The sequence below is a fragment of the Oryctolagus cuniculus genome, chromosome 12 (assembly GCF_051225735.1).
Source record: "Oryctolagus cuniculus isolate XC-2025 breed Fujian yellow rabbit chromosome 12, ASM5122573v1, whole genome shotgun sequence".
NCBI lineage: Eukaryota > Metazoa > Chordata > Mammalia > Lagomorpha > Leporidae > Oryctolagus > Oryctolagus cuniculus.
In genome coordinates this window covers 57,691,822-57,717,446 of record NC_142878.1, presented here as the reverse complement: position 1 = coordinate 57,717,446, position 25,625 = coordinate 57,691,822, and the positions used below count along the sequence as shown (strand labels likewise).

Below are 25,625 nucleotides of genomic sequence, written 5' to 3'. Positions count from 1 at the left end.
CCCGTTCCCTTGTTTTCTTAATTGCTATATCCTTGGTCCTTGGAGTGGTGACTGCTATAGAATAGACAACAACAAATTTTGGCTGAATGAATTCCCCCTGAAAAGAAGTTACAAGCACACACAGACTTGTAGGTTGGGTAGCAATTCTAAGCCCTTGAGTTGTCAACAAGAATGTCCTTAGGTAGAGTGGCCGAGGTGGAACGCATTCTTTGACATATTTCTGGCTCTGATATCTGCATCCTCTTACTGTTTTCCAGCTGCCCATTGGAGATACAGCGCTTCCTTCCCTTGCCACTTGGGTCCTCAGTGTGCTGTCCTTCTAATTCTCCTTGTCCCCTGCTTCACATACATGCTAGGTTTTTGTTTTGAATATTTCCAGAAGTACTCATATGTTGTGCTGGACTAGATGACTGTGACCAGATACATACACAGTTGCCTTACAATGCATGAATCCATACCTCAATGGGAGAGTTGCCCATATAGTGTTGGCCATTTCAGGCACTGTGACAGGTAGATACACAATGCAAAGCAGAGCCATTTTTGGATGGGTAAGTCTGGAGCATCCTCAAATGATCCTAAGTAGCTGCCTTGGAGCTGCCTTGATTATCAAAGGTGCCTGCTTCTGGATTTCTAGGAATCGCTGAATTGAGAACTGGACCAATGATAATAACCAGTAGGCATTAGATGGGCTCTGCTTCCCCTCCAGTAAGTCTTTGAATTAAGGAACTGACTCTGGGGTGCAGACCTTTCATGCTCTGGGTAGTTGGTATCAACAGAGGCAGAGAAAAAAGCTCTCACTCTTTTCTTCTGCTCCAGTTGGTACTGAGTATTGCAGACACTAACCAGGACTTAACATGGTAATCCCTAGCTCAAATCTCCATGTGCCTGAAAACTGGTAACTTGTTTTTCTGGCATGTGCTTGGTTTCTATATAAAGCAACAGATGTTTTGTTTTTGCCTCTTCCCTTTCTGTCCGTGGCTCCTAATGTGGGTGATTTTAACCAAGTGTGACAGGTTTCAGATTTTTATTTATAGCAATGGAAAACTGTTTTCATGTATTTCAGAGTTATGGGCCTCTACAGCTGAGCCTTTATAAAATCTCAACTTAAAATTCTGAAGGGGAGAAGTGCAAGAAGCTTGAAGATTCTAAAGGTTAGGAACTATATTCAGAAAGAAGAGATGTGCAGCGGGTTAAGTGGGTTAAGCTGCCGCCTAGGCAACAGCATCCTTTATCAGAGTACCAGTTTGAGTGCTATCAGCTCCACTTCCAATCCAGATCCCCATTAATGAGCCTGGGGATGCACCAAAAGATGGCCCAAGTGATTGGGTCCCTGCCAGGATGGAGTTCCAGGCTCCTGGCTATGGCCATTTGGGGAGTGAACCAAAGGATGGAAGATTCTCTCTCTCTCTTTCTCTCTCTCTCTCTCTCTCTCTCTCTCTCTCTCAGTATCTCCTCCCTCCCCACCAACCCTGTAACTCTGGCTTTCAAATAAAGTTTTTTTAAAATCTAAAAAAAAGTGAGTATAATTAATACACAATAGACTATACATGTTTCATATTATTTTTCATATATTTTAGTTAATTTTTTTACATAAAGTATGAGACTTGAGTTGAGCCCTATTTTTTTGCATATGGATGTCCAGTACTACAGCACCATTTAATGAAAATCTACTCTTTCTCGATTGATTTGCTTTAGCCTCTTTGTCAAAAATTAATTTAGCATATTTGTATGTGTCTATCTGCAGATTTTCTATTCTCTTTAATTAATCTGTGCATCCATCCCTTCACCAATAGTATACTTTATCTATGAATATAGTTATATAGTAAACATTAACACTATTAAAGTAATTCATCCCACACTATTTTATGTTAAGATTGTTTTAGCTATGCTTTGAGCTTTATCTTTCTGTGTAAGTTTTAGAACAAGCCTGCCTATGTCCACATAAAATTGTGTTGAGATTTTGATAGGAATTATATTACACTTACAGATCAGTTTGGGGAGAATTGACAACTTTGCTATGTTGACTTTCCCAAACCACGAAAATGGCATGTCTCTCTGTTTATCTTAGTCTTCTCTGATTCCTTGCATCAACATTTTGTAATTTGCAGATCAAGAAATTGCTTTGTTAAATATTATGTAAAAATTTAATTTTTCTTAGAGAAACTAGAAATGGTACCATTTTAAATCTTGGTTATATTATGTGCATAATTAGTAATAATTCATAATTAGAGCTGATTTTTACATGTTACTTTTGTATTCTTTGACCTTAATGGGCCCATTTATTAGTCATAGGGTTTTTTTTTTTTGTAGCTTCTTTATAATTTTTAATGGATGATAAAATTATCTTCAAATAATGTTTAGTTTTGAGGATTTTTTTGGCAAAGTTCATGAAAGATACTGGTCTAAAGTTTTCTTTTTTCATTGTCTTTATCTGGTTTTGGTATCGAGGTAATACTGGCCTCATAAAATGGATTGGGAATTGTTCCCTCCTCTTGTGTTTACTAAAAAAATTATGTAGAATTGGTGATAATTAGTACACTCTCATATTGATCAGAAATGACTAAACCACCTTCAACGGTTGGTCTTTGAGCAAGAACTTTCTTGTGAGGTTAAACCCTCAGTTTAAGATAAAGCAAACTTCAGAGGTTCTAAAACAGGAGCCTGTCACCCCAACCCTGATGCAGCTGTATGGCAAGTTCTTTCTTTCTTTCAAGATTTATTTTATTTATTTCAAAGAGTTACAGAGAGAGGTAGAGACAGAGACATGGAAGACGCTCCTGATTCCTGACTTTGGATCAGTTCAGTTCCAGCTGTTGTAGCCAACTGGGGAGTGAACCAGTGGATGGAAGACCTTTCTCTCTCTGCCTCTGCCTCTGTGTAACTCTGTCTTTCAAATAAATAAATAAATCTTTACAAAAAAAAAGGCAGTGTTGGAGTTTTATGGGATACTATCAAATCACCCAACATATGGGTCTTTTACCATGCTAAATCACCTACAGTTCCCTGGCAGGCGATGTTCTCACATTCCTCTTCCTTTGAACCTACACATATGCTTCTTCCTCATCAAGCGTGTCCTTTGTCTACCAAGATGGTACTGAATCCCTGGACTCAAGATCTGACTCATGGGGTGCAGTGGCATAGTAGGTTAAGCCTCCGCCTGTGGCACTTGCATCCCATAAGGGTGCCTGGTTCAAGTCCTAGCTGCTCCACTTCCAATCGAGCTCCCTGCTAATGGCCTGGGAAAGCAGTAGAAGATGGCCCAAGTCTTTGGGTCCCTGCACCCATGTGGAAGACCCAGATGAAGCTCCTGACTCCTGGCTTTGGATCAGCCCAGCTCTGGCCATTGCAGCCATTTGGGGAGTGAACAAGTGGATGGAAGAACTCTTTCTGTCTTTCCCTCTTTCTGTATCTGACTTTCAAAATAAATAACCTCTTTTTCTCTTCCCTGGAGTATTTCCATCACTATTCAAATAGCAGGTATTTCAAAATGCTCATGGGTAAAAGGAATTAAAGATAAGTTTATTTTGGTATAAAAAATGTTAAAACTCATGTACAGTTTCATTCCATTTTCCATGGAATTTTTTGAAGACCACTTGTATGTTTCTACATTGCCCATTGAGAATTCTTTTGATTCCATAGACTCCTCTAGTTGCTGCTCTATTTCACAGTCTGGTCCCTCACACCTCAAAATATAGTCTATGGGCCAGCAGCATTGGCATTACCTGGCACTCCAGTTGTTAGAAATGCATGTCTCAATCCCCACCTCAAACCTACTAGGAAACTTAAGAAGCACAGATCTACATTACTGTAGGTCCTTAAGCTGGGCACATTGGAATCACCTGAGGAATTTCAAAAAGTACTGATGCCTAAGACCCACCTATGGAGATTCCCCATAATGGAGAATCTGCCCAGATACTGAGATTTTTAGAGACTTCCTAGGTGTTCTCAAATTCAGCCAAGTCAGAGAACCATGGGTCCAATTCCCTTTAGTTCTTCAATTTGTAACAAACTGCCTTTTGCCTCCCCTATAAACAGAAAGGCCCTTGTTAACCTTACCAAGTGTAGTGGTTAATTGTATGTATCAGCTCAGTGAGTCTATGGTTTGGTCAAATATTATTCTGCCGCTTTGTCAGAATTATTCTAAATATTGTGTGAAGGTTTTTTTTTTTTTTTAGATGAAATTACCATTCAAATCAGTAAGCAGACTTTGAGTTAAGCAGACTACTCTCCATAATGTGAGTGGGCTTCATCCAATTGGTTGAAGATCTTAAAGACTGACTTTCCTGAAAAAAAAAAAAAAAAGTAATTCTACCAGCAAGACCACCTTTGGACTCAAACTGCAACCCTTCTCTGGGTTTCCAGCCTATCAGAAAGCAGGTATAGATGAAGATAAAAGATATAGATCTCTCTTTTTATCCATAAATAAAGATGCAGATCATATAATGACAGATACTGCTTATCTATAAATATATACAGGTACAGAAAAATAGATATCAATGTAGATATTTCTTATTGGTTCTATCTTTATGGAAAAACTTAGTGTTTCCAAAAAATAATGATCTATTCTTTATCTCTCATCTTACTTAAACTCTAGACAACTTCTTTCTTGAAAATTGTTTTGTCTTAACATTCTGTGACAGGATGCTTTCCTGGATTTCCACATACCTTTCTGGCTGGCTACTCCTCAGTTTACTTTGTAGACTTCAAACTGTGATACTAAAGTTCCTCATGACTTGGTCGACTTAGGTGCCTTACTCTTCCCTTTCTTTACTCTCTCCTTGGGTGATCTCATCCAGTCCTTCTGAGGCTGATGGCAACCAACTCAACCTAAGCCCTCAACTCTAAATGGATATGTGCATTTTTAAACTGCCTAGTCTCTTTCTCCACCTTACTGTCTCACTGGCCTCCTGAACTTTGCCCATCCTACTAAACTTTTGATTTCCACCTTCCACCCCTTAAATACCTGTCCTCCCTCAGCTTTCTTTATGTTGGTAAATGATACCACCAATTCTTATAGCTACTCAAGGCAGAATCCCAGGTATCATCTTGGCCATATCTCTTCCTCAGCAACAAATCTAGTTTGTGCTGCTGATCTAGTTTACCTCCAGGGTTTATCTGTCTACTTTTTCTTTTAGCTCTACAGATGTCATAGTCTAAACCCCACTTGTGTGTCCAGCACCACCCCATGCCTTTCAATGTGCCATCAACATACATCACCTCTTCTTGGTAGCATTCTCTGACTCCTCCCTCCCATGTCCTATTTACTTTATTTTTATTTTTTAAAGATTTATTTGAAAGGCAGGTCTACACACACAAAGAGAGGCAGAGGTAGAGAGAGAGAGAGAGAAAGAGAGAGAGAGAGAGAGAAAGAGAGAGATCTTTCATCTGCTGGTTTACTCCCCCAAATGGCCACAATGGCTTCCACGTGGAAGCCAGGAGTCAGGAGTTTCATCCAGGTCTCCCATTGTAGGTGCAGGGGCCCAAGGATTTGGCCATCTTCCGATGTTTTTCCTAGGTGCACTGGCAAAGAGCTGGATTGGAAGTGGAACAGCTGGGACTTGAACCTGCACCCATATGGGATGCTGGCATTCAGGCAGTCATTTAACCTGTTATGCCATAATGCCAGCTCCTCTATCTATTTTCATTTTTTTGAAGAATTATTTTTATTTATTTGAATTACAGAGTCACAGGAGTGGTAGAGACAGAGAGAGAGAGAGGTCTTCCATCTGTTGGTCCACTCCCCACATGGCCACAAAGGCCAGAGCTGGGCTGATCCGAAGCCAGGAGCCAGAAGCTTCTTCCGGGTCTCCAAAGTGGGTGCAGTGGCCCAAGGACTTTGGCCATCTTACACTGCTTTCCCAGGCCATAGCAGAGAGCTGGATCAGAAGTGGAACAGCTGGGACTCAAACCATATGGGATGCCAGTGCTGCAGGCAGGGCTTTACCTGTTATGCCGTAGTGCTGGCCCCCAAAAGGATAACTTTTTAAAAAAGGATATAATAATGACTCTCTGCAACCTATGAAGTTCAGGATCATTCCTTCTTTATGAAATCTAGAGGTATAGTGGGTATTGCTTTGGTCAGAATTTCTCATTAACGGCCAGACTTCCAGGAATTGAATGACTACTTATATTTTCTGCCCTTTTTAGGAAGTCTTAGAAGTGGCATAGTGCTAAGTGCATGATGGAGGGGGAGGAGCAGCCATGGTAATTTTATTATAATAGGCTATCAGTCATTTTGGGGATACAGCAACCAGTTCTAGGTAGTAGTCTTGCTACAATAACAATTTCAGGTTGCCAGACATGGAAGGAATTTTAGAGACAACACTGAGTGAGAGGATGTTGGATTTTCTTCCAACTCTTTTTTGATCCCCAACTATCTCCTCACCTATATAGCAGAAGTAACCAAAATGATTGAGCTAGATAGGACACCCATTGCCCAATTCAGAGTCTCATAATTTTTCTTAACAGAATATAAGCTTATGACAAGATATGCTTCTAAAGAGAGACTAGAAAATGTTGGGGGAGAGACCAAGATGGCAGAACAGGGAGGGAGCTTACTGCTCTGGTCTAGAGGAAGATAGTTAAAAAAAAAATAGAGGGGCAGGCGCTGTGGCACAGTGTGTTAAAACCCCGGTCTGCAGCACTGGCATCCCATATGGGTGCCCATTTGAGTACCCGCTGCTCCACTTCCAATCCAGCCCTCTGCTATGGCCTAGGAAAGCAGTAGATGGCCCAAGTCCTTGGGTCCTTGCATCCATGTGGGAGACCAGGAAGAAGCTCCTGGCTTCAGGTCGGTGCAGCTCTGGCTGTTGCAGCCAATTGGGGAGTGAATCATCGCATGGAAGACCTCTCTCTCTCTCTGCCTCTCTGTAATTCTGCCTTTCAAAGAAGTAAGTTAATCTTTAAAAAAAATCAGAAGCAATTCCATGAATTAAAGAAATCCATACATGACAGAAAATAAAATTTCTCCTAGGAAATTCAGATTTTAAAGAGAAATCAAAATGAAATATTGGAGATAAAGAATTCAATAGATGAAATAAAAATGTGGTGGAAAGCCTTTAACTACTTGGTGAGCCAGAAGAAAGAATATCTGAGTTAGAAAACACATCTCTGATTTAACTGAAAATTGATCCCTGTTAAAAATAAGAGTGGGTTGGCCGGCGCCGCGGCTCACTAGGCTAATCCTCCGCCTTGCGGTGCCGGCACACCGGATTCTGGTCCTGGTCGGGGCGCCGGATTCTGTCCCGGTTGCTCCTCTTCCAGGTCAGCTCTCTGCTATGGCCAGGGAGTGCAGTGGAGGTTGGCCCAAGAACTTGGGCCCTGCACCCCATGGGAGACCAGGAGAAGCACCTGGCTCCTGCCATCGGATCAGCGCGGTGCGCCGGCCGCAGCACGCTGGCCGCAGCGGCCATCGGAGGGTGAACCAACGGCAAAAGGAAGACCTTTCTCTCTGTCTCTCTCTCTCACTGTCCACTCTGCCTGTCAAAAAAAAAATTAAAAAAAAATAAGAGTGGGTATAAGAGAGGGAGGAGATGTACAGTTTGGCACATGCTCACTTGGACTTACCCCTAATGGTAGAGTTAGCAACATGCCATGGGACTCCAAATTCCATTAAATTGGCAATTACTAACGCCATCTCACTAGTTAAAGTGATCAATTTAAGTTCATAATTGATCATAAAGACAGGATTAAGTGTCAAAAGGATCACATAAACAAGACCAGTGTCTGCCAATAATAATTGATAGAATTAAAAAACAAGAACAATCCAACATGGGAAGTGGGATACACAGCACACTCATAGAATGGCAAATGCCCTAAACAGCACTCTGGCCTCAGAATCAGCCCTTAAGGCATTCAGATCTGGCTAAAAAGCCCATGAGAGTTTCACAGGCATGGAAAGCCAAGAACCATGGCAAAAAATGACCAAAATGAAAGATCTCTGTGAGATCCCAGTGGAAAGAATGGGCTATCAAAGAAGGAGGTACCTTTCTCTGAAAGGAGGAGAGAACTTCCATTTTGATTATGGCCTTGTCTAAATAAGGTCAGAGTTTGTGAACTCAAGAGGCTTCCATAGCCTTGGCAGCTCATGACAAGAGCCTCGGGTGATTACTGACATCATAAATAAGAGTGTCAATTGTTAAATCAACAGGAATCACTGTGCACTTACTCCCCATGTAGGATCTCTGTCCTTAATGTGTTGTACTATGAGAATTAATGTTAAAAATAGTCTTCAAAGAGTACTTTATACTTCTGTGTGGGTGCAATCTGTTGAAATCTTTACTTAGTATATACTAAGTTGATCTTCTGTATATAAAGATAATTAAAAATGAATCTCAAGGAAGAACGGGATGGGAGAGGGAGTAGGAGATGGGGTGGTTTGCAGATGGGAGAGTGATTATGGGGGGAAAAACTGCTATAATCCAAAAGTTGTACTTTTGAAATTTATATTTATTAAATGAAAGTTTAAAAGAATGAAAACACATCTCCAGAAATTTTACAGTCAGACCCCCGCCCCCCAAAAAAAAGAAAAGAAGGAAAAAAGAAGAAATTAGAAAACTCAAAAACAGTGTTGGGAAAGTAAAATACACTAACACTAAAAATAGTGTTAGGAAAGTAACATAACTTGATTCAAGTTTTAAAAATAATTACTATGGGGGCTGGCGCTGTGGCACAGCATGTTAAAGCCCTGGCCTGAAGTGCCAGCATCCCATATGGGTGTCAGTTCCAGTCCCAGCTGCTCCACTTCAGATCCAGCTCTCTGCTATGGCTGGGAAAGCAGTGGAATATGGTCCAAGTCCTTGGGCCCCTGCACCCATGTGGGAGATCTGGAAGAAGCTACTGGCTCCTGCCCTTGGATTGGCACAGTTCTGGTCATTGTGGCCACCTGGGGAGTCAACCAGCGAATGGAAGACTTCTCTCTCTCTCATCTCTCTCTCTCTCTCTCTCTCTCTCTCTCTGCCTCTCTCTGCCTCTACCTCCCTGTAACTCTGCCTTTCAAATAAATAAATAAATCTTTTAAAGAAAATGTTGGAGATTTTTGGGATACTATCAAATGACCCAACATATGGGTCTTAGGAGTTTCTGGAGGTGTGGAAAGAGAGAAGGGATTAGATAGCTTTTTTAATGAAATAATTACAGAAAATGTCCCTAATTTGGAGAAAGAAAGGGACATCCAAGTACAGGAAGCACATAGAACTCATAATAGACATAACCAGAAGGAGTCCTCACCATGACACATTGTAGTCAAACTCTCCACTGTAAAACATTAAGGAAAGATTCTAAAATTGAAGTAACCCTATTGTGAGAGTCTGGTCTGAAATTATGATCTAAAACTCAGACAATAACAGTATTCACACAGTTACAGTATACTGCATCCCACTTGGCAGAGCACAGATTGTAGGACTGCTCAAGCTTAAAACAGATAGGCTGCTCTTGGATTAATGTTAAGATTGTAATTTGTCTGTTGTCAAGATTGTAATTGATAGTAGTTTCACATAGGTGTTAGGTAAACTTGACCCTAGTAACCATATAACCATATATCCCTCCCCACCCTGATCCTAGCAACCATGTATTCCCCCTCCCCTCCTTTATAAACCCGGTTGCTTTGAACTTTGGAGCCAACAGTTCTTTAGGGCACGAGCCCCCTCTCCACTGTCGGCAATAAAGGACCATCAAATTTTATCAATGTGCGGTGCTCCTCTGTTTGCACTTGCTGGGGTACAACATTTTGGAGTCACCAGCGAGATTCGGAGGCCACCCTCAGGAAGATCTCTGATCCTGGCCATAGGGGAGGTGTCCCTTGATGATGTTCCAGGGCCCCATGTCCTGATTCACCAATCTGGGACCTCTTCATGGACCAATTGGCCTTAGGTCCTCTGGTAAGTCAACTCCTATTTTTTCTGGTGGCACCTCCTGGGTGTTTGGATGTCTGACAAGACACCAACACAAGACCCCTTCTGATTGAGCATGATGGCTTTAGGAAATGGGATATTGGTCTGATTAAAGAAATGTCATCCTGGATATAATTTTTTTTTCTGTCATTGTGCTATTTGTCGTTACTGTTATTCTTGTCTCTGTTTCCTAGTTGAAACATTAGGACGGGAGACTCTGGTCTGGTTAAATAAAGGCTTATTAACCTTTCCTGGATATAACTGGTTTCTGTTCCTGTTTCATGGCCACTTTTGGATGCACTGTCTGCATCCATAGTTCCCAGAGGTAAATTCTTTCCCTTGTCCTGCCTGTCTGTCTCCTTTATTCCCTTATCTCCGGAGTCTCTCCATCCCTTCCATTGAATATGGGCTCTGTTCAGTCTAAGCCAACACTCTTTCTTTCTTTCTTTTCTTTTTCTTTCTTTCTTTTCTTTCTTTTCTTTTTCTTTCTTTCTTTTCTTTTTCTTTCTTTCTTTTCTTTCTTTTCTTTCTTTTCTTTCTTTCTTTTTTACAGGCAGAGTTAGTGAGAGAGAGAGAGAGAGAAAGGTCTTCCTTTTTCGGTTGGTTCACCCCCCAAGTGGCCGCTACGGCCAGCATGTTGCAGCCGGCTTGCTGCACCAATCCAAAGCCAGGAGCCAGGTGCTTCCTCCTGGTCTCCCATGTGGGTGCAGGGCCCAAGGACCTGGGCCATCCTCCACTGCACTCCCGGGCCACAGCAGAGAGCTGGAATGGAAGAGGAGCAACCGGGACAGAATCCAGTGCCCCAACCGGGACTAGAACCCAGTGTGCCAGCGCTGCAGGCGGAGGATTAGCCTAGTGAGCCACAGCACCGGCCAAGTCAACACCTTTTCAATGTATGTTCAAAAATTTCTCTTTTGAATCTAGAATGATTCTTGTCTTAAAAATTGCCTTATAACTTGCCAAACTTGTTTTGTGACTTGGTTTTTTGTTTTTTTTTTTTTTTTTTTTACAGATCTGGATAAAAAATTACAATAGGTAATCAAGCCCTAACATGGATTTTACAATCTCTGGTTTAAGTCATTGATTTCTACAGAGTTTTATAAAAAGAGTAAAATTCCATGTAAATGTAATTTTGACCTTAATTCAGATAAAAGTATGGTAAAATATTAGCATCTTAAGTCATCTAGGAGTAACCACAGAATGTAAATTAAATAAACACTGCAGCATCTCCTTTCAATAGTTTTTGTTTAATTGGTGACTCTGTCAGTTTTCCAGCCAGTTCTAGTAAGCTCTCTTCTCTTTCCTAGTTCTGACTCTGTTAAAATTGCTCCAAGTTATGTGATTATTCTATGTACTAACTTATATTTAAGATTTTTATTTCCCATTTTAGTGACAGACCAAAGAGACACAGATTTTGTATCCTACTGAGGTAATCTTTATGTTCTCTGTTTCTCCTTATGTTCTGATTATTTAAAAACAGTTGTGTTTTTATTAAAAGAGTTATGGTTTGGTTAAATATACATTCATTCTAAAACATTTGAGTATTCACTCTGTAGCACTGATCAAATCTGGTCTACATTATGTCATGATGTTAAGGGATCCTATTTCTACTTGATATTTTAAGCCTTCTTGGTATCTTTGACAGACATTCAAAAGTTCCAAACACAAACTTATTAGGTTATTTGGATTATATAAAAGGTACTGTCAAGATGTGAAGTAGTGCTGAATTTTAAGTCATGATAATGTAAAATGCTATTGATACACATGTCCAAAAGTTACAAAAGTCTAATAATCTTGTTGTGTTATCAGTCATAATGGTTATCTTAATAAGAAAGACCCAGAGGCCTAAAAAGGAAAAATGTTTTCTAAAATCTTACCAGTGCTTTCTAAAATACTGTGTAGATTAAGCAAGTGCCGCTTCTTATAGGTTAATGAGTTTTATAATTTTAACCATGGCTATTTAAAGTCTTTCATCATTCAGTTTTGTATTTTCCTTTAAATGCTAAAAATCAGATTTACTGCTCATGAAAATTAAAACATTGTTGGTTCTGTGTTTAAATGTGCCCTCTTTTAGGTTCCAAAGGACTTCTTTTTCCTGACCTTTATTGTATTCAGTAGTTTGGGACAGCTGTGCAAATAGATAAAGACAAAGTTTAACAGGTTCCAACTGAGAAAAGGTATGGTTAATTCAGGTAACTAAGAGGAGGAAGTAATTCTAATTGATAGGTAATTTTTAAAAAAATCAGTTAATAATTTTTTTTTTTGAGTGGATAGTGAGAGAGAGACAGAGAGAAAGGTCTTCCTTTTTCCGTTGGTTCACCCCCTCAATGGCCGCGCTGATCCAAAGCCAGGAGCCAGGTGCTTCCCCCGGTCTCCCATGCGGGTGCAGGGTCCAAGGACCTGGGCCATCCTCCACTGCACTCCTGGGCCACAGCAGAGAGCTGGACTGGAAGAGGAGCAACCAGAACAGAATCCGGAGCTCCGACTGGGACTAGAACCCGGGGTGCCGGCGCCACAGGCGGAGGATTAGCCTAGTGAGCCGTGGCGCCGGCCAGTGATTTTTAAAAGCTAATACTAAAACTGCTTTGTTGTTCTATCCTGTAATGTATATTGTGTTATACATATGTACATATTGTATGTCTACATAAAAATTTATTAAGAGCTCTGTTTTAATTGGTTTATGGATACAAGATTGCTCATAAATTTAAACTGATAAGTTAACCCAAAATACATTTTTGGTTCACGTGACCTAAATAAACCTCTGTATCAGATGTTTTAAACTTGTTGATACAGAGAAACAAAAAAAATCTTTTTTTAAGTTGCTGACATATTTATGCTTGGTTTGCTGGTCAAACAAGTTTCACTTGTGTTAAAAAAATTATAAAATACATTAGACCTTTTAATAGCTATTTTCATAAGTTGTTATTTGACAGTTAAAATTGCTTGCTAACTTTTAATTTGATATTAAGTTATTGACAGTCAGCAATCTGAGAAGCCTGTATTCTGTTCAAGATGAAAAACTGATTCTATTCTAAACTCTCCATCAGGATCTACAGTTTGATCTTCAGACCTTCTAAAAGGGATAGCTAACATTTTTCTGTACTAGTACCTGGCCACATATAAAAGGCCAAATAGCCTGGCCACATATAGAAAAACAAATAACTAGCCTAAATAAAAGCTTACATTATGATACAATTTTACAGCCAGGTTTATTTTGCCATGGGCACAGCAAACAGGCAAAACCTCCCTTTTCAAACCAAACTGCAGGAGAGACACAAAGTCTAATTACTTTGAAATGTATCGACAGTTTGGATAAGGTGGTCTTTATGTCTGATCTTACCTACAAAGACATAACTTTCCTCATGGGCATCGTCTTATCTCACAAGAAGAACATTATCAAAACATGCCTGTGACCACAGATTTCTAGCTCAGGCCATCAAAGATTAGGGATAGGATTGAGCCACCCACTTGGCTGACATCCTAAAGACCTCCTCTGTGGTCTACTTTAACAAAGACTGAAAAAGCCATAAACAAGAGTGTCAATTGTTAAATCAACAACAGGAGTCACTGTGCACTTTCTCCCCGTGTAGGATCTCTGTCCTTAATGTGTTGTACAATGTGAATTAATGCTATAACTAGTACTCAAACAGTACTTTACACTTTGTGTTTCTGTGTGGGTGTAAACTGTCGAAATCTTTACTTAATATATTCTAAATTGATCTTCTGTATATAAAGAGAATTGAAAATGAATCTTGATGTGAATGGGATGGGAGAGGGAGCTGGAGATGGAAGGGTTGCGGGTGGGAGGGAAGTTACGGGGGCGGAAAAAGCCACTGTAATCCAAAAGCTGTACTGTGGAAATTTATATTTATTCAATAAAAGTTAAAAAAAAAAAGACTGAGAAAAAGAGGAGTGAGCTAGACAATAGGAGCAACCAAAGGATAGGTGACAGGACAATTAATAACAGCTTCACACAGTAGTCTGCCATCAAGGAGACCCAACAAGGCCAGTCCGCCCTAAATGACATTGGTTTTTGATGTAAAAAGCCAAGGTTTTGGACAGACAAACAGTCATGACAGAAGCCATTCTCTGAAGAGCACTGTCAGCTCTGCCAGCCAAGAGCTGTGTCAATGGAAATGAAACTGCCCTGGAGTCAAAGATTACTAGGTCAGAGCTACAGACCTTGTTGCCTCTAAGCTGAAAAGCCCTTCACTCTGCCCAGCTTCCAAAGTAACCACCACCATAAGGGGGACAGCCTAGGGTCAATGACATTGCATGCAGAGTTATACATTTGCTTTTTTTTATTTTTTTTTTTTGACAGGCAGAGTGGACAGTGAGAGAGAGAGACACAGAGAGAGAGAAAGGTCTTCCTTTGCTATTGGTTCACCCTCCAATGGCCGCCGCGGCTGGTGCGCTGTGGCCAGTGCACCGCGCTGATCCGATGGCAGGAGCCAGGTGCTTCTCTTGGCCTCCCATGGGGTGCAGGGCCCAAGCACTTGGGTCATCCTCCACTGCACTCCCGGGCCACAGCAGAGAGCTGGCCTGGAAGAGGGGCAACCGGGACAGAATCCGGCGGCCCGACCGGGACTGGAACCCAGTGTGCCGGCGCCGCAAGGTGGAGGATTAGCCTAGTGAGCCGTGGCGCCGGCTAGATTTGCTTTTAGGGATCCTGCTTATTCTATACTGACCTCCTATTCAGGCCAGCTCTGCTCCCAGGCCAGCTAGGAAATGAGAGTCAACAGGGTGCCTTCCCTTAGGAGGTTCATACCTCCTGTATGATGTCTCTTCCAGTACCCTATGTAAATTATCAAGCCCCTCCTGTCAATTTCTGTTTGCCTCTAAATGAAAAATCCCCCTCCTGGTTTAGACAGCACCTTTTGTAGTGTTGTTTCCACTCATCAGCTAAAATAGAATATTACAAAAACCAGCAACAGTCACACATGAAGTTTATTGAAAATAAGAGGCAAATGAGAGGTAAGGCAACCGATCAGGACCAGCAACCAATCGGGATCCACACTCTTTACTAGAGTGAGGCCCCCAATAGCAAGTTACAGAGCTTTTCATAGTACTCTGTCCACTAGGGCTCATAATTTCAAACCAAACCCCTGGTATGCAGTGAACAATAAAAAACCCAGAATATGGTGTAAGATGACAGTTAACAATAACAAACCCAATAATAGGTCCAAGATAATGGTTGTAAGATAACAGTGAAGGACACATTTCTGTCAACCTAGTTCCTGGGAATTTGGGCCCACATACCTTCACAAGATACACCCACCCTTAGCCCTTAGCACATGGTTTCACAAAATACACCCTTAGCCCTTAGCACATGGTTTCACAAGATACACACTTAGCCATTAGCAAGCAAAGCTAATATGTACAGAAGCAAGAGATTTGCAATTAGCTTTTAGCCACATTCACTTCATTTTGATTTTGACTCTACAGTAGATCCTCTAATAATGACTCTGTCCTTTGTTTTAGATCCTGTGTATTAAATCTGCTTGTTAGATTCATTTTTTCTAGACTTAAAGCAATAAAATTCTAGATGGACATGCACATGAAATCTTGGATGGACGCAGTTTCTACAAGCTGATACTGCAGCCCCTTCAAGAGGTCACCCCCTGTTGGAACCCTGCTTTGACAGCCATTCCCCACTCCACACCTTAAGGGGCCCCCAGGACAATGATCCCGTCAGCAGAAGTGGCCAAGATGAGATCAATGCCTTGGGTCCGTACAATAGTTGGGTGTAGATTAAAACAGGGGTGGGGGGCGAGACCATCTGGTTGGGCTAAGTGTCTGTGGGCCCCTCAGGCTTTAGCAGAATGTCTTGTGCATACAGGCTGTAAGCTGTGACAGAAAGGTTTGCTCTGAGACCTGCTCCCACCTCTCCCCACTGTGACATCCTGTCTGACCACATCTTCAATCTAGTCACAAATCTTCCACCCAAAAACGAGTAGCAGAGGGCCTGGGTCCACCGAAGAGAAAACTAGCTCTTAGCACTCCCATTCCAGCTGACACTGAAAGGCCCCAGCCTTTATATTACTGTACACGTCCTTCCTCAGGTCTATGTTTGCAGTGGACCTGATGGACATAATTTAATTCCCCTGGCCTTAACTATCACCAACATCACTCTGCCTTCTTGTTAGTTTCAGTCCTAGTTGGGTTCAGTGTGGCAGGCACTGCTGCCCTCAGCACAGAAGCCTTGGTTTGGGGTAAGCTAGGTATTTCCCATATGCCATCATCAGCCACTTCCAATCTTCTATCGATCTGTTATATAGACAGGTGGAGCATCTTACAGGGATTGTCCTACAAAATATTCTCCTCCCCCTTGGACTAATTGTAGGCCCCTGCATTCTTAGCTAAATTTCATTAGACAAATTATGTATTACTCTAACTAACCTTCCTGATCAATGTGATGACGTGGCTGAATCAAGGATTTGATTATTGTCAACACACAAAGGAGGGAATGAAGAAACACCTTGACAAAGTACCCATCACTGTGAGATTCTGGCCTGAAAATACGATCTAAAACTCAGACAATAACAGTACTCAGACAATAACAGTATACTGTATCCCACTTGGCAGAGCATAGAAATTCCCTAGCATTATCATTCAAGCTTAAGACAGATAGGCTGCACCTGGATTAATGCTAAGATTGTAATTTGTCTGTTGTCAAGATTGTAATTGATATTAGTTTTGCATAGGCCTTAGGTCAGCTTGACCCTAGTAACCATGTATTCTCCCCCCAGCCCCGACCTGAGCAACCATGTATTCCTCCTCCCCTCCTTGTGGTTTATGCCTGTATAAACCCTGTTGCGTTGGCTTCAAGGTCAAGAGTTCTTTAGGGCATGAGCCTGCTCTTCATCATCAGCAATAAAGGACTATCAATTTTTATCAATGTGTGGTTTGTACTCTCTCAGGTACAAAAAAATGTGCACGAGAGAAATGCCAGATTACTTTTGGAGGATCTCCAATTAGACTCACAGCTGACTTCTCATCAGAAACCCTACAGGTTAGGAAAGAATGACAAGATATATTCCAGGTCTTCAGAGAAAAAAAACTGTCAACCCAGAATACTTTACCCTGCAAACCTCTCATTTACAGGCGCCGCGGCTCACTAGGCTAATCCTCTGCCTGCGGCGCCAGCACCTCAGGTTCTAGTCCCCGTTGGGGTGCTGGATTCTGTCCTGGTTGCTCCTCTTCCATTGGAGGATGGATGGCCCAGGTCCTTGGACCCTGCACCCGCATGGGAGACCAGGAGGAAGCACTTGGCTCCTGGCTTCGGATCGGCGCAGTGCGCTGGCCACATTGCGCCAGCAGCAGCGGCCACTTGGGGGTTGAACCAATGGAAAGGAAGACCTTTCTCTCTCTCTCTCTCTCTCTCACTGTCTAACTCTGCCTGTCAAAAAAAAAGAAAGAAAGAAAGAAAGAAAGAAAGAAAGAAAGAAAGAAAGAAAGAAAGAAAGAAAGAAAGAAAGTTATCACGTTGTCACCACTAGTCTAGCCAAAAGATGGTTAAGGATGTGCTACACACAGAAACACAGAAAATGGTCATCACTATGAAAGAAGGTAAAGGCAGAAAATCTCCCAGTAGAAGTACAAAGGAAATCCAAAGTAAACAATAGGAACATTTATGGGAAAATGGCAGGGCCAAGTCATTACTTATCAATAGTCACCTTGAATGTAAATGGCCTCAACTCTCCAGTTAAAAGATAGTGACTGGCTTAATGGGTTAAAAAACAAGACTTATTTATTTGTTGCCTATAAGAAGCACATCTCACCAACAAAGATACACACAGAATGAAAGTGAAAGGATGGAAAAAGATTATGCATGCTAACAGAAACCAAGAAAGATCTTGTGTAGCCATCCTAACATCAAACAAAATAGACATTAACCAAAAACTGTTAAAAAGACAAAGAAAGGCACTAGGTAATGATTAAGGGATCAATTCAACAGGAAGATGTGACTATAATAAAGGTATATGCACCTAGTTACAGGGCACCTGACTATTTAAGAGAAATGTTAATGGATCTAAAGGAAGACATAGACTTCTATACAGTAGTAATGGGGGGCTTCAATATCCCACTTTCAGCAATGGACAGATCAACCAGAGAGAAAATCAGCAAGGAAACAACAGAGGTAATTAACACTAGAGACCAAATAGACCTAACAGATATCTATAGAACTTTTCATCCTACAGTTGCAGAATACGCATTCTTCTCACTAGTGCATGAAACTTTCTATAGGATAGACCACAGGTTAGGCCATAAAGCAAGTCTCAGCAAATTCAAAAGAGTCGAAATCATACCATGCATCTTCTGTGACCACAATGGAATGAAACTGGAAATCAACAACTCAAGAATCTCCAGAACATACGCAAACACATGGAGACTGAACAACATGCTCCTGAATGAACAATGGGTCACAGAAGAAATCAAAAGTTCAATCAAAAAACTATTGAGGAACAGTGTTTTTTTCTCATACTATTTGTTGAATGTGGGGAGCAACTCGGACTAGACTAAGTTACTGGAATTAAGACTTATTCTATGCATCTGCTCTCCCACAATATGGCGCTGGGGGAGGAGTAAACAGCTTCTACGCAGCTGCCTCTCGCCAACTTGAGTGATGACCTGCAGGATCTGATCCTGCTCCTGATTGGAGGAGAGCAGCGTACTCGGTGTGTGGGCAGCAGAGTTGGGATTGGTGGAAGAGGACTATAAAGGAGGAGAGAGACAACATGCACCAGGAACATCTAAGGGGAACACCTGAGGAACATCTGAGCAGCCCCCCGAGAGCCGGCCAGTGGTGTGCCACTCCCCCGCGGAAGTGGGGAAAGTGGCAGGGGGAACCGCCCTTCCACGGAGGTGGAAGGGACAGTAGCCAACCCAGGAAGAACCAGCAGCAAACCCGGGGAGGGCCGAGCAGACGAAAGAACAGCGCAGGGTCCTGTGTCGTTCCTCCACAAAGAGGGGGAGCGACAGTTGAACTCTTTACTTAGTATAGAGTTAATATTCTGTATATAAAGTTAATTGAAAATAGATTTTAGTAAAAAATAAGAATGGGAATATGAGAGGGAGGAAGATGAAGTGTGGGAGAGTGGGTGGGAGGGTGGGTAGGGTGGGAAGAATCACTATGTTCCTTAAGTTGTATTTATGAAATGCATGAAGTTTGTATACTTAAATAAAAGGCTTTTGGGGAAAAAAAAGAGAAAATGTTGGGAAACCTCTTTTTTACTTGAAAGGCAGAGAAACAGGAAAGAGTACTGCAATTCACAGGTTCATTTCCTAAATGCCTACAATGGCTAGGGGTAGGCCAGTGCCAAAGCCAGGAGCCAGGAACTCAATCCTGGGCTCTCACACACTTGGCAGAAATCCAATTACTTAAGCCATCACCATTACCTCCAAGGATCTGTATCAGCAGGTAGTTGGATTTAGGAGCTGGAGCCAGATATCAAACCTAGGTACTCTGATATGGGATGTAGCCCTCCTGTCATCTTAACTGTGTTAAATGCTTTCTCCAAATACTGGAAAGTATTTATGGATATTTACTAAGCATTTACTATAATGCCAGAAAATATACCATGCTCTTTATATAAATAGTTTATGTTCCTTAAACAAGTTACTGTCAAAAAACAAAATTACAACAGATGGAAGCCAATGTTGTGGTGTAGTGGATTAAGCCACCTTTTGTGATTCTGTCATCCCTTCTCAAAGGTCCCATTTGAATCTTAGCTGCTCCACTTTTAATCCAGTCTTCCTGCTAATGAGCCTGGGACAGCAGCGGATGATGGCCCATGTGCTTGGACACCTGTCATGTGGGTGACCAGGATGGAGTTCCTGGCTCCTGGATTTGGCCTGGCCCATACTTGGCTATTGCAGCCATTTGGGGACTGAACCAGCATATGGAAGATCTCTCTCCCTGTCTCTTCCTCTTTCAGTAACTCTGCCTTTCAAATAAATAAATAAGTCTTTTTTTTTTTTTTTTTTGACAGGCAGAGTTGATAGTGAGAGAGAGAGACAGAGAAAAAGGTCTTCCTTTTGCCGTTGGTTCACCCTCCAACGGCCGCTGAGGCTGGTGCGCTGTGGCCGGCGCACCGCGCTGATCCGATGGCAGGAGCCAGGTGCTTCTCCTGGTCTCCCATGGGGTGCAGGGCCCAAGCACTTGGGCCATCCTCCACTGCACTCCCGGGCCACAGCAGAGAGCTGGCCTGGAAGAGGGGCAACTGGGACAGAATCCGGCGGCCCGACCAGAACTAGAACCCAGTGTGCCAGCGCTGCTAGGTGGAGGATTAGCCTATTGAGGCGCGGCGCCGGCCAAATACATCTTTTAAATTACAGCTATTTAAGTGTCTTTAACTTTTTATTCTGGAATTGAGCAATACTTCATTCCATAATTTGGAATAAGTGTTTCAGTGAGCTATACAGAGGAGTTTGGTTTTACAGATAGAAAAGGGCTGAAGAAAACAGAAACAAAAACCAGAATGGATTGGTTATTTCTTTTTTTTTTTTTATTTTTTTATTTTTTTTTTTTTGACAGGCAGAGTGGACAGTGAGAGAGAAAGACAGAGAAAGGTTTTCCTTCGCCGTTGGTTCACCCTCCAATGGCCGCTGCTGCTGGCGCGCTGCGGCCGGCGCATCGCACTGATCCAAAGGCAGGAGCCAGGTGCTTCTCCTGGTCTCCCATGCGGGTGCAGGGACCCAAGGACTCTGGTCATCCTCCACTGCACTCCCGGGCCATAGCAGAGAGCTGGCCTGGAAGAGGGGCAACCAGGACAGAATTCGGCGCCCTGACCGGGACTAGAACCCAGTGTGCCGGCACCTCAGGCAGAGGATTAGCCTATTGAGCCACGGTGCGGGCCTGGATTGGTTATTTCAAAGCTACTTTCCTGGTAAGGCAGGGACAGAGAACAACAGGTAAAAAGCTGAATGACTAACATCAGATTTCTTCAAGATTCCATTTTTATGAAAGGATTCAGCTAAAGGAAAGATCATTATCATAGCAATTGAATCTAGACTGGGAAAGCTGGCTGTTATTTCTCTAATTCTGATTTTTTGGGAAAGCTCAGTAAACAGCTTACTTTCAGCTTGATGATACAGAAGTTTAGCATGAGTGACTCTATTTTGATTTTTAACCTTTACTGTTGGGACCTAGTACTACAGCTTAGTCCAAAACAATGACCCCCTATATTTTTAATTTACCACTATTAAGGAAAGTACTACAGATACAAAAATGGAGGCTCACTGATAATAGGTACTGGTACCATGACCAAGGACATACAACTGAGTTAGGACTGAAAATCAAATTATCTTGCTGGTTTACAGCATCCCTACTCCCAGGTACACTTTTTACACTTAGAGTAACAGAAAGTTGATTTTCATGGTTACAAATCAATCTCAGAACCTTTTTCACTTACCATTGTGTCATTTAGCATTAGATACGTTAAGGAAAGAACTGAACCAGCAACCAAGAGAGATAGGTCTCCTCTGTCATGATCTAACAGTGTGATCTTGGACAAGTAAATTAACTGTTGAGATACTGTTTCATTTTTGAAATAAGGGGGAAATAGATCAGCTCTACCTAGTTCATAAACTTCTTAGAAAGTCATTTGAAAAATGCATGTGAAACACTTTGAAAATATAAAATCCAATGTCTTTTTAGTTTTTTTATGATTGGGTTTTGAAATCAAAGGATGAAAGCAAATGCTGGAAGTGGGATATCTAATTGCCATAGAAAGCATACATGAATCACTTCTAATTTATTTTATTTTTGCAGTAGACAGTAACTTCAGAGAAAAGAGTATCTGAAAACTAGAAGCATTCCCCATAGGAAGGCTAACAATATCTCAGAACTTTTCAACTCACGGTAAAGATGAAAAAAGTGAAATGGATGATAAGTGAAAGTAAAGTGGCTTCCATAATTTGGGGCACTAGTGTTTAACTCATGGAATTCTGGGGCAGCTGCTGAGTCTGACCTACCTAACTAGCTCCCCATGGAACTCACTGGCTCAACTTGTCCCTGTAGTGAAGCCCTCAGCCCTCAAGTCACCTGGTAGGGCTGTACCTGTGGTTCACAAGAGGATTTTACAAAGGGCTTGCCCTGCTAAAGTTGAGAGAATGGTAAGATGATCTTATCAAACTAAGCAAGACAGGTACTGGCTTTGTCTATCCTTAAAGTTAGCACTTTCAGTCCCTTTAAGTGGGAAAATTCCAGTAGTCTTAAACATTTGGCCTGATTGTATTGCTGATTCTATTTTAGTCCCCATATATTATACCTGATAATTATAAAAAGGAATTCCTTTTTTATCTTTTTTAAATTTTTATTTAATGAATATAAGTTTCCAAAGCATAGCTTTTGGATTACAATGGCCTTTTCCCCCCTATAACTTCCCTCCCACCCACAACCCTTCCATCTTCCGCTCCCTCTCCCATTCCATTTGCATCAAGATTCATTTTCAATTCTCTTTATATACAGAAGATCAATTTAGAATATATTAAGTAAAGATTTCAACAGTTTGCACCCACACAGAAACACAAAGTGTAAAATACTGTTTGAGTTCTAGTTATAGCATTAATTCACATTGTACAATACATTAAGGACAGAGATCCTACTAAGTGCAGTCACTCCTGTTATTGACTTAACAAATTGACACTCTTGTTTATGGTGTCAGTAATTACCCTAGGCTCTTGTCATGAGTTGCCAAGGCTATGGAAGCCTTTTGAGTTCACCGACTCTGATCATATTTAGACAAGGTCATAGTCAAAGTGGAAGTTCTCTCCTCCCTTCAGAGAAAGGTACCTCCTTCTTTGATGACCTGTTCTTTCCTGGGATCTCACTTGCAGAGATTTTTTTTTTTTTTTTTTTTTTTTGCCAGAGTGTCTTGGCTTTCCATGCATAAAATACGCTCATGGGATCTTCACCCAGATCCGAATGCCTTAAGGGCTAATTCTGAGGCCAGAGTGCTATTTAGGACATCTGCCATTCTATGAGTCTGCTGTGTATCATGCTTCCCATGTTGGATCGTTCTCTCCTTCTTAATTCTATCAGTTAGTATTAGCAGACACTGGTCTTGTTTATGTGATCTCTTTGACTCTTAGACCTATCATTATGATCAATTGTGAACTGAAATTGATCACCTGGACTAGTGAGACAGCATTGGTACATACCACCTTGATGGGATTGAATTGGAATCTCCTGGCACATTTCTAAATCTACCGTTTGGGGCAATTGGAATTCTTTTTTTTTTTTCTGATAGAAAAAAACTTATTGCTATATATATGGATCATAATATAAGCTGTAGTAAAATAAAACACAAATTCAGCTTGTTTTCTTCTTTTTTTTTTTCCCCAGAAAGCTTTTATTTAAGGAATACTAACTTCATGCATTTCATAAATACAGCTTTAGGAACATTGTGGACAGCACTGGGGTAGAGCAGGTAAAGCCTCCGCTTGCAGTGCCAGCATCCCATATGGGCACCAATTCAAGTCCCAACTGCTCCACTTCTGATACAGCTCCCTGCTAATGCACCTTGGAAAGCAGCAGAAGATGGCCCAAGAACTTGGGCCCCTGAATTCACATGGAAGACCCAGAAGAATCTCCTAGTTCCTGACTTTTCTGATCTGCTCAGCTCTAGCTATTGGGGCCATCTGGGGAATAAACCAGCAGATGAAAGATCTCTCTCTCTTTCTCTGTAATTCTGCCTTTCAAATAAAATAAATATTTTTTTTAAAAAACTTTTTATTTGGCCAACTCTTTTAGAATTGAAATTTTGGAGATTTTGGGTAAAGTGATCATTTAAAATCAATGTCTTTGAACTATCCCTATATGTATCTGCAGCACAGTTCATGAAAGAAGAAATAATTCTAGAAATAATAATATTTCTAGGAATGTCCTCAATCATTATCCCAAGCCTCCATCCCCAAGCTATAACAGGCAACTCTACAGCAAGGCATTAAAGGCAGGTAGGCCCTCCTTGCCATTTTAAAGAAATTCTACCAGGCTATTTGGTGTTCCTATTTCATGTTATCTATCATTTACAGCTAGTACAGTAAAGTAGAAAAGGCGCTGAATTGAAAATAGAGTTAGGAGACTTGATGTAAATACCAGGTTTGCCATTGAGTAGCTCTGTGACCTTTTCTGTGTTCACGTTCCATCAGCAATATATGAAACCTGAACCAGACACTCTTAAAGATCCCCTACAGACCCAAGATTTTGTAATTGCCTCCTAACTAGGGGATTTCATTTTTCTTAAGAGAGGATGCCCTCTCTCCACCTCTTTTTCCTTGCTCAGGATGTACCCAAATACTTGAAACTGTACTCAGAATTAAGGACTTCAGTTTAGCTACCAGAGTATTGCTCGTACAGCAACTGTAAGACACTAAAGAAAAGGATCTCCTGCTACTGCAATTTACAGTCAAAATCTCTGGGGGCAGGTGTTTTATGCAGGTGTTTCATACAGTGTTTAAGACGCCACTTGGGATGCCTGCATCCCATATAAGAATGCCTGATTTGTATCCCAGGTATCTCACTTCCAATGTAGCTTGCTGCTGATGTGTAACTGGGAGGTAGCAGGTGGTGGCTCAAGTAGTTGGGTCCCTACCACTGACATGGGAGATAGAAGTTTAGTTCCTCACCACTTCTCTGGTTGTTGTGGATATTTGTAGAGTAAATCAAATTGGATAGATGAGCTCTCTCTCTCTCTCTCTCCTTCCTCCCTTTCAAATGGAATAACAATAAATAAGATGAAAAACAAATTTAAAAAAACCAAATCTCTGGTCTGGAGAATCTATAAGAGTGGGCTGAATTTCAACGCAATATCTCAAGACATAAAATTGCTGAAGACATTTAAAGAAACAACAAAGAATGTGGCTCTAATATGTTGAAATTGCCATGGCAACTCACACCAGGGCCATAATATCAGTGGAAAGCAAGCATCTGAGAATTGCCATGCCCTCTGGCTCTCCAGCAGCAGATGGGGTGATTGCTTCAAGAGAATGAGAGGGCAGCAGTCAGTGCAGTCAGTGTAAATGTCTTCTTTTCTTCACTGTCCACCCACACCACCTTCCCATGATTTGAAAAACCTCATAGCTGGGCCATCCTTGACTGGACACAACCCTGCTTTGAAGGAAGGCTTGTTTTCCATTCTTGCTCTGACTCACTCCTAATGTGTAGGTATCCAGAAAACCGGGAGCTTGGTGAGGGTGTAGACACATTGCTTGTGATTCTAGGGATGACTTGAAGCCTAGAGAGGAGGGAGGCTAGGAAATGTCTTCAGGTGTGTCCAGGAAGAAATGGTGTGGCTGAACACAGAGCAATGACATTGCACAATCATCCTTTAATTTAGGCAAAGTTTCAACATGTGATAAGCACCTACCATTGGTAGTGTTTGCACACATTTGTAATGTTTCCTTCAGTTCTGGAAGGTTAAGTTCCTCTATCAAAGTAACAATTTTATTTGGGAAGTGCAGAAAGTATTCCCTTCCACAACTACTCTATAAGTTAATTTAAAAAAAAAAATTGAGGAGTGGCACTGTGGCGTAGGGTAAAGCCACCGCTTGCAGTGCTGGTATCCCATATGGTGCCAGTTCAAGTCCCGGCTGCTCCACTTCCGATGCGGCTCTCTACTATGGCCTGGGAAAGCAGTAGAGGATGGCCCAAATCCTTGGGCCCCTGCATCCATGTGGGAAACTCAGAGGAAGGCTCCTGGCTCCTGGCTTCAGAGCAGTGCAGCTTTGGCC

General features: G+C 41.6%; 1 long non-coding RNA gene across 32 annotated transcripts in view; it reads right to left on the bottom strand.

Annotated features, from left to right (window-relative positions):
• Nucleotides 1-25,625, bottom strand: part of LOC103351145 (uncharacterized) — a 271,397-nt gene that overhangs the window by 167,671 nt on the left and 78,101 nt on the right. For 10 of the 32 annotated variants that reach the window (XR_016217520.1, XR_016217528.1, XR_011380839.2 and 7 more), the window contains one exon: nucleotides 4,186-4,283. The exons of 19 other annotated variants lie outside the window; for them this stretch is intronic. This is a non-coding gene — a long non-coding RNA (uncharacterized LOC103351145). Of the gene's footprint in view, nucleotides 1-2,330; nucleotides 4,284-24,766; nucleotides 24,872-25,625 lie in introns of those variants that run through there. 3 more of the 32 variants (XR_011380835.2, XR_011380843.2, XR_016217527.1) reach the window with 3 other exon arrangements.